Consider the following 11,175-nt stretch of genomic DNA (forward strand, 5'->3'; position numbering starts at 1 on the left):
AAACAAGAAAGAGATTTAGCTCAATCCAAAATAAAAGAGGAAGAAAACCTACATGCTCCTTGTAATCAAAGGCTTAGCTTCTATCTACAAGGGTGAGATTTTGGAGGGACTGTGAGATCAGTTGAAAGCAAAGATGATGAACCCATGTGGCTGATTTAAACCATGCATCTAGTCATGTGACAAAATAAAGTAGCAACTCTGATTAAGTTAGTACTCTGAGAAAGAAATGGCCATCTAGGAGGGAAGTGCAGACTTTTAGCTCAAAAGGAGTAAACTCAGATAGGTGGCTACTCAGTCAGGTGACCAAGTTACTGTGATAACCAATCTGACTCCATCTTGTGCCTCAAAGACATTTTGTATTTGTGCTTCAACAAAGTGCTTGTGCTTGGACAAAGCACCCAAAACTCCCACACCCTGCTTGGGAGCAAACTTGCTGCAGTTGCAGGATGTTTTGTAGCTCACCTAGTATGTGCAACTTTCTTGTGCCCCCCCCACTAACCTGGCATAATTCTGCTCCTGTTGGATTCTGCTTACTCTCCCCTGAGCCCTCCCCAACTGAAAGCATGATTTAAAAGGATAAATCAAACCACGTCCTGTTGCCAAGAGAACTTTCTGGGCAGTAGTGCCCCTCAGCCGCCAGCTTTAATAAATGGGCTCAATTCTGTAACAAAGTGTGATGCATCTCTATTATTCTGACTCACTCATCCATGACATTATCAATAGCTATTTTGCCCCCAAAGAGTGAAAAAGCTGAGCAAAGTGTCATGGAGAACAGAAGCATGAGGTAAGAAATACATACAAAACTCATGGTTGCACGTACGGTACCTAAACAATTTGTTCTATAACTAGCTTAATAACAGACTCTATAGGGCTGGGGATGTAGCTCAGCAGCATTGCATGTGACTGGCAGGTTCAAGGTTCTGGGTTTGAACCCTGGTACTAAAAAAATAATAATAATAACATGCTCTCTGGCTGTTCTTTACTAAGTATCTGAAACAGAATAAAAGAGTCGATAAACTTCAAGTGGGCCTGTAGGCCTTTTACTGGCTGAGAATAAAAAACAAAACAGAGGGTATTGCTCTCTGTTCCCCAACCCATATGTTGGGATATACCAGAAAGCTGTTCCTGGTGCCATTAGTGTAATGTAAACCCAAGTTTCCCCTCCAGCCTCTCCTTTCCCCAAATCTCTGACAAGTTTGCCATTCCTTCTAGCCTCCCCTTCCCTCAAAAGCCCTAATAAGTTTCTGCTCTCTTATCTGACAAGGCTCCCCTTCCCCAAAACCATTATAAGCTTCTGTTGCCTGTGCTAATTTAGGTGTCACCTCCTCAGCACATCCCTCTCTCAACTCAGCATGTCCCTCTTTCAAACCCTATTGAACACCTCCACCTCCTATCTATCATGTCTACACACAACCCACTCCTTTCTAAGCCCCCATAACATATAAAAAGGGCATGTGACAATCCCATAGCATGTGTGCTTCTGCTTCACCACAAATAAAGGCTTTCCACCACCCAGTTGGTGAGTTCTTGACTTGTTGAGCAGCACCTATATCCTAACAATGAGAAAAGTCTCTGGGTTCCCTAACCTAAAGGAGAGAGATGGAAAAAGAAGAAAAAAAACCCTTCATGGCATTTTAGAGGGAAAAAAGTGCCTCAAAGGGCCTTACCTGCTCTACTGGCTGGCTAAGCCAAATATATTATTGGGTTTTGGGGCACTGTGGTCTCCTTCAGGTGAATTCCACTTTCTTTCTGTCCTGAGCAAAGAATTAGTCGGGACAAGCACAAATGGTAGCAAAGTTTTATTAAAGTTAGTGGTATAGTGGGAATAGATGTTAACTCCCAAATCTGCTAGATATCCAAACTGTGATTTTGCATTGTCTAAAATTGAAGAGTGAATTCTAGGAACAGCTGAGTAGAAAAATTTATTGAGCGAAAGATAGCTTCTGCCTAAGAGAGAAAGAAAGGGGATCAGAAAATGGGTTGACTTCTCACCCAGCTTCTCAAAGGTGTTTTATGGGACAAAGCCACAAGCTGAGGTAGGTTCAAGGTGGGAAACAACTACAGTCAACTAGTAAGATTGAAAGTATAGTTGCTTAGGTAATATTGATTAAATGGGGATACAATGGGGAAACAAGTCAAGTAGCAAGCATATAAGGAATGAGCAAGGATTTTTGGTGGTAAGGTGTAGATCAGGGATCTTACTTGGAAGATCTTGGTCCCCCACCCAGATGATTGATACCTATTTAGAATGCCAGTCACCGTTATTCATCCTTAGGGGAGGTATGTGGGTGTGGTAGTTTCTTTTCTTTTACAATGTTGGGCTTCAGTAAATGTGTTGATTTTCCTCCAGGTTGGAGGACCCACCACCAGCTGTCTAACTGCCTACAAGAAATCTAATTAATTTACCTATCTACAATAGTAGGAAAAGGAACAGGCTCTGCAGAGCAAGTTTGGGCCAAGAAAAAGTAGGAAGAGACGTACATCCCACAGTGTGTGGCAGATCACATGCAAGAGCAAACAGTGGCAAAGCCCAATGTGGACTGTCCTTTTTGTATTACCCAGTCTTTAGGTCAGTGTCAGTTCCAGGCTGTCTTATGGAAAACTTACTCAAGTTGTCATATGAAGTCCACATGCGGGGCTTTAAAAACTGCTCTGTGCACATGTCCTGGGACTTTGTAATTAGCAGGTCATACCTACTTCCCCAGCTAGCTTTGCCATGCCCTAATCTCTTTTCTCAATTACTACACATCACTATAATTAGTTTATTTTCAGTCCAATTTATTGTGCTCATTTAAAACATTCTGCCACTGGGTTTGGTGGTTCACACCTGCAATACCAGTACTCTGGAAGCCAAGGTGAGAGGATTGCTGTGAGTTCAAGTCCAGTTTAGGCTATAATAGTGAATTCAATGCCAGCCTGAACGATATAGTAAAACCTTGTCTCAAAAAAAAAAAAACCCAAAGAAAAAATTTATTTTTTGGAAGAAACATATTTTTGGTACATTTAGCTATACATAAATGATAACATTGATCATAGGAAATTTGTTCCTATACATGATATATCTTGCTTCTTTTTTTCCCATTTGCCTCTCCTCCCTTCAACCCCTCTTCCTTTTTTTTTTTAAAGCAAAACCTTTATTGGTACATTTTAGATACACATACTGATAACATTCATTATAGATAATTTGTACCTGTACATGATATATCTTGCTTCTTTTTTTGCCATTCCCCCCTTGACACCTCTTCCCTTCCTTATTTATGAAAAGTTTGCTCCCATTTTTTCCTTCTATTCTAATTTTTCTGTCTCTTCTTTCCTTTCCCTCTCCCCCTCCCTTGTTCCCCTTCTCATTTGAGCATAAAAAATTTTTTTTAAATAAAACATTCTGCCATGTGCAGTTGTGCACATTTATAAACTCAGTTATGTGGAAGTCTGATCCAGGAGGTTTACAAGTTTGAGGCAGCCTAAACAACTTAGTGAGACCTTGTATCAAAATAAAAACTAAAATAATAAGGACTGGGGTTTAACTCAGTGCCAGAGGGCTTGCCCAGCATGCATTAGACCCTGAGCTCCATCCCACCATCCCAAGTATGGGATAGAGATAGATAGTGCCGGATCCCCCAACTCAGACTCCCTCCCAAGCAGACCCACTACCTGTATCCACAGGAGCACAGAGATAACAAAAAGCCAGCAGCCACCCTGCTGCTCTCAGCATCACCCTGTTTATCAGCCAGCCCTAGGCCCATCACCCGTGGGACTCTAAAATTTTACAGCCTCTTGACCAGTGCCCACTCCCCTATCTAAAATGACCCATATCAACCATAAGCACCATTCTCTCAGTGCCAACGGCCTTGCCCTTGGCCCATCTGCATCCAGATGGCAATAAACTCATTGCATGTTGCTTAGACTTTGCCTACCTTGGTGGTCTCAATAGTGCCTTGGTCTAACCTTATAGAGAGATGATAGATAGATAGATAGATAGATAGATAGATAGATAGATAGATAGATAGATGGATGATAGATAGATGATAGACTGACTGATTTTATTTTGAGAGGTGTTTCTATGCTTCAGAATGCCAAACGCGGGACGGCGCATGCTGCGTCGTTTTTTTTTTTTCGAACGTTAGGCAAGTTCTCAGCATCCCAGCACTGTCGCTGTCTGCAGAGTAAAACCTTGAGACTTAGTCTGTGGGTCCAGTTATGGCGCTGCAGCTCACCCGGGAGCAGGGCATCACTTTGCATGGGAGCGTCGAGATCGTGGCCAAGTTCTTCTCATTTGGCATCAACAGCATTTTATATCAGCGTGGTATATATCCATGTGAAACCTTTACTCGATTGCAGAAATATGGACTCACCTTGCTCGTGACTACTAATCCTGAGCTCATAAAATACCTCAATAACATGGTGGAACAACTAAAAGATTGGCTGTACAAGTGTTCCGTTTAGAAACTTGTAGTAGTCATCTCAAATATTGAAAGTGGCGAAGTCCTTGAAAGATGACAGTTTGATATTGAGTGTGACAAGACTGCAAAAGATGACAGTGCTCCCAGAGAAAAGTCTCAGAAAGCTATCCAGGATGAAATTCATTCTGTGATCAGACAGATCACAGCTACAGTAACATTTCTTCCATTATTAGAAGTTTCTTGTTCATTTGACCTCCTGATTTATATAGACAAAGATTTGGTTGTACCTGGAAAATGGGAAGAGTCAGGACCACAGTTCATTACCAATTCTGAGGAAGTCTGTCTTCATTCATTTACTACCACAATCCACAGAGTAAACAGTATGGTGGCCTACAAAATCCCTGTCAATGACTGAGGATGAGATGAGGGAAGTAATGTAATGGAAAAAATTCTCAAATGTGGTTTTCCTGAAACCAAGTCAACTATAGTTGATGTTTTATTTCACTGGTTGATTTTTCGATGGGAAAAACCAACATTATACTTTAATGAACTGTGCATAATTGTTTCATTTTTTAAAGTGCCTGTTTGACTTACCATCGGGCTAACATGAGGATACTGCACATTGTTCATGAGGAACCAGCAGATCTCATCAGTATTGTAATGGGAATTCCTTTGAAAGTGGTGATCGTAGATGAAAAGTTTTTTGGTATAAAGTTACTCATCTTGGTTAAATATTAAGCTGGATAGAGAGACGTGATAAAACAAGGAAAGTGAAAATTCAGAACCCTTGTTTAGATCCTGAAAATACTGAAGTTGCTTTTGGGGGTCTTTTTGTCATTTTATTGTATAGTTCCAATATAGGAACAATTTGTAATTATTTTATTTTTAACTTATATAACTCAAACCCATAAAGCAAAGGAGGTTTGTATTGTTTAATTGCTATAATACAGAATTCTTAAATTTTTTAAATGTTTTTAAAAATCAAGCTTTTAATGACAATGATGAAATAAAGTTAAATCTTATATGTTTAAAAAAAAAGAATGCCAAAGGCACATTGCATGAAATATCTTCAGAACCTGCTGATGAAAAAGATATGTTTTTGTTGAAAACAGGATAGCTTGGGAGCTCATGGTTTTTCTGAAAAAGAAGTTAGAATGTAATTGAGACAATATTCCTGTCACACATTGGAACAATTATGGGCAATCTCATGAGACAGTTTATGGTCTGGGTTTCTCATCACAGAAATTGGAAGACCATTTGCAATTTTAACATGCAAATTACCTCAACTAATAGCAATGATTTCACTCAGGGAACCACATATTATTGGAATTTCCTGGCTATGCCAAAATGTTATTGGGTAGCTCCTTCTAAAAGTGGCTCACCAATTAAATGTGCTGGGGTTGTTCACCTCTCCTTCTGGAGTTATATTCCAGGTTGTTCTCATCTTGAACAAAGAATTGAAAGAAGTGAGCAAAAAGCAGTGGCAAAGTTTCTTTGAAAAAGTAAAAGTGAAGAGTAAGACAGAAACTGTCCCTTTGTCAGCAGGCCCCCTGTCTTTCTGTGCTGGGAGATTTCCGTTTGCCACCGTCTGAGGGCACCCTGGAGAAAGCAGGGTAGGCTATTGTGAGGAAAGTCATGATAGCAGGCTGCTCTTGACATCTATTTCCTTTTATACTGTTTATATCTTGGGAAATCTATGAAAACTTCCACATATGGGTTCTGAGAGATGATCCTTGGATCTGATGCTTCAGGCTGATTTTAGGTCTAGACCATCCTATTGAAAACCTGCCCATAGCCAGGCATTATGGCTCACACCTGTAATCCCAGCACTCGGGAGGCTGAGGTAGGAGGATCGCTGTTAGTTCGAGACCAGCCTGGGCTACATAGTGAATTCCAGGGCAGTCTCAACTACATAGTGAGACCCTGTCTCAAAAAACAAAAAACAAAAAACAAAAAAAAAGAAAGAAAGCCTGCTCAGGAAGTCCAGGTGCAGGGATTTGGGAACTATTCTGTGCATGTGTTCTGGGATCTTGTAATTAACAGGTCCACCTACTTTCCCAGCCAGCTTTGCCACACCCTAATCTACATCATACCTACATTCTTGGTTGGAAATTTGATGAGCTATTTCTCCAAGGATCCTTGGTTTCTTTCAATGGAAAAAAAGTTATTACAGATAGCTCCTGAGCTGTTTCAGTGGAAGAGCTAAAAAGGTTTTCTCATAAGTGCATGATTTCATACTTAGAGCATCTACTGCATTTCTTGGTTCCACAGAAACTGAATAACTCATACTGATCCTTTTCCTGGCCACATTAATATTATCACTATGTTTTCTCACAATCTAAATTTTTTTAAATAACATATTGTGACTAGACCCAGATCTATCTGGTTGCTTGCCATTTGAAAGCCAATACCCAGAAGCCAAGAGTTGCTAGGAAGGAAATCAGTTTTATTTAAGGGCCATTACCCTGAGAAAATGGAGGGACTATTGTCCTCAAAGTTCCATCTTCAGGAACTCAGGAGTGCAAAGGAATTTTTAGGGAAAGGCACAGGAAACACACAGCCAAAAGGCTGTGTGTTGAGTGGGGTCTTCCTCATTCAGGGAGGATGGTTTCTTTTATTTTTCCTCCTGTTCGATAAGAAAGTCAAAGTAGACCTTGACCTTTCTGGGCTAGTTACAAACTACTATTCTGAAAGTTAAATGTCACAGTAATATACACATTTTGTGTAGTTGGCTAATTGACACAAAGTACAATTAAAGAATAAGAAGGAGAATTACATATGCTGATGTTTTCTGAAGAGCACCAGATGTTCTGGGTTTCATGAATCTAAAGAAAGATTATTTAGCAGTTAACTTCTTATTCATTTAGCTGTGGCTTTTCTTTAGAATTTGGAATGTTGGCTGGGCCTGAGGCAGGAGGATCACTGCAAGTTTGAAGCCAGCCTTTTTTACATAGTAAGTTCAAGACCAGCCTGAACTACATATTGAGAACCTGTCTCAAAAAAAAAAAAAATTAGAATGTTGGACAAAGCGAAGAAAAGTGAAAATAACTGCCAAGTATGATGCTAACAAAATTGTCACTGTTACAATATCAATATAAACTATCATTTCTGAACATATCTGAATTTTTTTATTCCAATTCCTCTTGGTTTCAGGAGGTAGTTATTTTTAACTACCAGTAGTAGGGTCCCTTCTGTTTTCAGATGATGGGAAAATCCTAGCAGCCTTGTTACTATAAAAATGGTTTCTTATCATCCTCTGGTAGATCTAAAATGATTTAATAGATAGTTTTAAAAATCACATTTGAAATGTATTTACTAGCAAAACATTTATTGGTGCATTTTAGATATACATAATGATAACATTCATCACGGGAGGTTTTACCTATGCATGATATATCTTGCTTCTTCTTTTTTTTCCTATTCTCTGCCCTCCCTTCAACCTTTCTTCCCCTCCTTATTTACAAAAACTTTGTTTCCATTTCTTCCTTCCATTCTTTTCTCTTGTCCTTTGTTTCCTTTCCCCTCCCTCTCCCTTTCTCTCTTTATCATTTGAACATTTTCTTCCCTTTTCCCAATATCTATCACACATTTTAGTCTTTCTTTCCCATTACATTTTCTCACACCAGAGAAAAAATGTGGTATTCAAACATCTGTGTCTGATCTGTTTCAGGTAAGAGTATGGTCTAAAGATGCACACCACACCCATTTAGCTAGAAATGTCTCAAGCACATCCTTCTTTAGGGCAGAGTAGTACTCCATTCTATTAAAAACTCATATTTTTTCCATTCATCAATTGACAGGCATTTGGGCTATTTCCAAGATTTATTTACTATTAACTGTGCGTTATAAACATGGATGTGTGTATACCACTGTGGTATGATGTTTTAAATTCTTTTAGGAAGATACAAAGAAGGGAGATAGCTGGGTGTTGGGGACAAAAATGCATGCAGAAAATGCTGGGGACCAGACTACATGACTTAGGTCCCACAGTCTTGAGGCCCATGCTTCAGAAATAGGGAATTATGCAGAAGGCTACATATTCCTAGCTGTGTAGAGAAAGCTCAAAATCACAGTATTCCTATGGCAAAATACTATCTGCTGAGGCCAATATAAAAAAAAAAAAGGCAGGAATCCATCTATGGGGAAAGGCCTAGTTCCCATTAACTTGATCCCTTTGTGATGCTTAACTTTTTCTTCATTTTTTTTCCTCATTGAGTTTATTGGTACATTTTAGGTATACAGTACAGTTACATTCATTATTGGGATCTTGTACCTTTACATGACAGGTCTTGGTTCTCATTTTTTCCCCTTGTCCCTGCCCTCCCTTCACCTATTTCTTCATTTTTTATTGCCCCATTCTTACTTCGGTCATTGTTCCAGAAAAAGTACCCATCCCTCTGCACTTCTTGCTGGATAACAAAAGTGTATTCATGTGGACCAGAGTGGTGTGGCTGCAGGCAGATCCTAGCCAGGGCCCTGCTCTGACCCCAGAGGCATAGGCACACCCACCCAAGCCAAAGGCCCCCCAGAAAGTGCTGCACAGGTGCACAAGCTTCATCCAGAGGCCCACCATACCATCAGCCACAGCCAAAGACCCACCTGGAAAGGAACAACATAGATGCACAAGCAAAAGCCAGAAGCTCACGATGATATCATTGAGAAATACATGTAGACTCTAGCCAGAAGACTACAGAGACAACAGGAACTGGAGTACATAGCCCCAAGCCAAAGGTCCTACCAGAAAACAGCTACATAGGGGCCCCAGCTAGAGGCACTCCTAGATACCATCCCAGTTGTGTACATGCCCCAGCCAGAAGCCTTCCTAGACAACAGATCAGCTCAGGGATCCAGATGGCCACCATTCTGAACACAAGAATTGGTGTACTGGTGAGTGGCAGAGAAAAGGCTGCTCAGTGGCTTCCTAAGAATTGAAGACCACTGGGTGAGCAAAAAGTCACCTCAACAAAGGCACAAAAGGCTGCATCTGTTGAAATGAGAAGCCACTTAAATAAGTCTTAAAACCAGACTTCTAGATAACCTAAGGCAACCCAAAGGGCAACAACACGGAACAATCTGATACTTAACCACCTGAACTCCCTGAACCAGCAACAAAAGAGGATCTGGAAAAAATGAAATTAAAAATAATTTCTCAAATAACAGCAGAGATTGTGCCCACGGCACAAGACATGATTAATAAATCTAGAGCAGACACAGATCAAAAAAAAAAAATAGAGGAGCTGAGAAACATGATGGAATCCCAACAAAGGAAACAAATGGAATCCCTAAAATAGATGCAAGGAATTAAAAACTCCATTGAAAGTTTATGCAGCAGAACAAGCCAAAGTGAGGACAGAATTCCAGATATAGAAGATAGGATTGCAATTAGTGATCAGGAAAAGAAAAAATTTCTTAAAAATAGTAAGTGGTGGCACACCCCTGTAATCCCAGCACTCGGGAGACTGAGGCTATGATTGCTATGAGTTCAAGACCAGTCTGGGCTACATAGTGAGTTCCAGGTCAGTCTCAAGTACATAGTGAGACACTGTCTCAAAAAAAAAATAGTAAGGGACCATGAAAAATTAATCCAGCAGCTGCTAGATGATGCAAAGAAGAATAACATAAGACTGACAGGAGTCAATTAAGAAACAGGAGAGAGTGCAGATGACAAAAAAAAAAACTGTTCACAGATGTAATGGCAGAAAACTTCCCAAATAGGAGGAAAGTACTTGACATATACCTAAGTGAGGCATATAAGACTCCAACTAGCTGTGATCGAAATAATCTATACATAGGCATATAATAATTAAGATTCCAGAAACCCAGTAGAAGAACAAAAATCTACAAGCAGTTAGAAAAAAAGAAACAAATTGCATACAATGGAAAGCCCATAAGAATCACAGCAGAATTCTCAACACAAACCCACAAGGCAAGAAGATCTTGGAAGTATGTATTTCAAGCCCTAAAGGAAAACAACCTCCAACTCAGATTGATGTATCCTGCAAAACTCTTTCAAATTTGATGGAAAAATAAGATACTGTCATGAAAATCAGCATGTTAGGAACCTCATAAATACCAAACCAGCACTCCAAACAATTTTAAACAACATTCTAGGAAGAGACAGTGAGGATTACAACTCCAGTGAGCCCAGGAGAATGAATCCATCAGTCATGGGAATAAATTAAATGCAAAGGGTAAAATTCCAACAAAAAGAAAAAGCCATGACAAGAATAAGTTAATACATAACCGTCAATGTTAATGGTCTCAATTCACCAATCAAAAGAAATAGACTGGAAGAATGGGTCAAGAAGCAATGTCCAACAATAGGCTGAATACAAAAAACAAACTTAATTCAAAAAGAAACTAGACTGAAAGTTAATGAGTAGAAAGCAATACTCCATGCAACAAGAACCGAGAAAAAAGCAGGAGTACCTATTCTCTTTTTCAAATGGATTTCAAACCAACACTGATTAAGAGAGACGTTTACATTCTTGTAAAGGAAGCAATCCAAGAGGAAGAGATGACAATCATTAATATATATGCACCAAACAATAGTGCACCCAACCATATAAAACAAAAAAATCATATAAGCACTAATACAATAGTAGTAGGAGACTTCAATAACCCACTGTCACAAGTAGATGATCAACCAGACAAAAAATGAACAGTGAAATACTAGAACTCAGTCAAACTCTGAAACAAATGAATTTAACAGATGTTTACAGAGTGTTCCATCCCACAAAATCAGAATACACATTCTTCCCAGCTGCACATGGAT

At 39.6% G+C, this 11,175-nt stretch overlaps 1 pseudogene; it reads left to right on the plus strand.

The window, feature by feature from the left end:
• Positions 1 to 4,133: 4,133 nt before the first annotated feature.
• Positions 4,134 to 4,904, plus strand: LOC104874288 (annotated as a pseudogene).
• The last annotated feature ends 6,271 nt before the right edge of the window (positions 4,905 to 11,175 follow it).

The sequence above is a fragment of the Fukomys damarensis genome, unplaced genomic scaffold (genome assembly GCF_012274545.1).
Source record: "Fukomys damarensis isolate Sample0158 unplaced genomic scaffold, DMR_v1.0_HiC HiC_scaffold_14, whole genome shotgun sequence".
In the NCBI taxonomy this organism is placed as follows: Eukaryota; Metazoa; Chordata; class Mammalia; order Rodentia; family Bathyergidae; genus Fukomys; species Fukomys damarensis.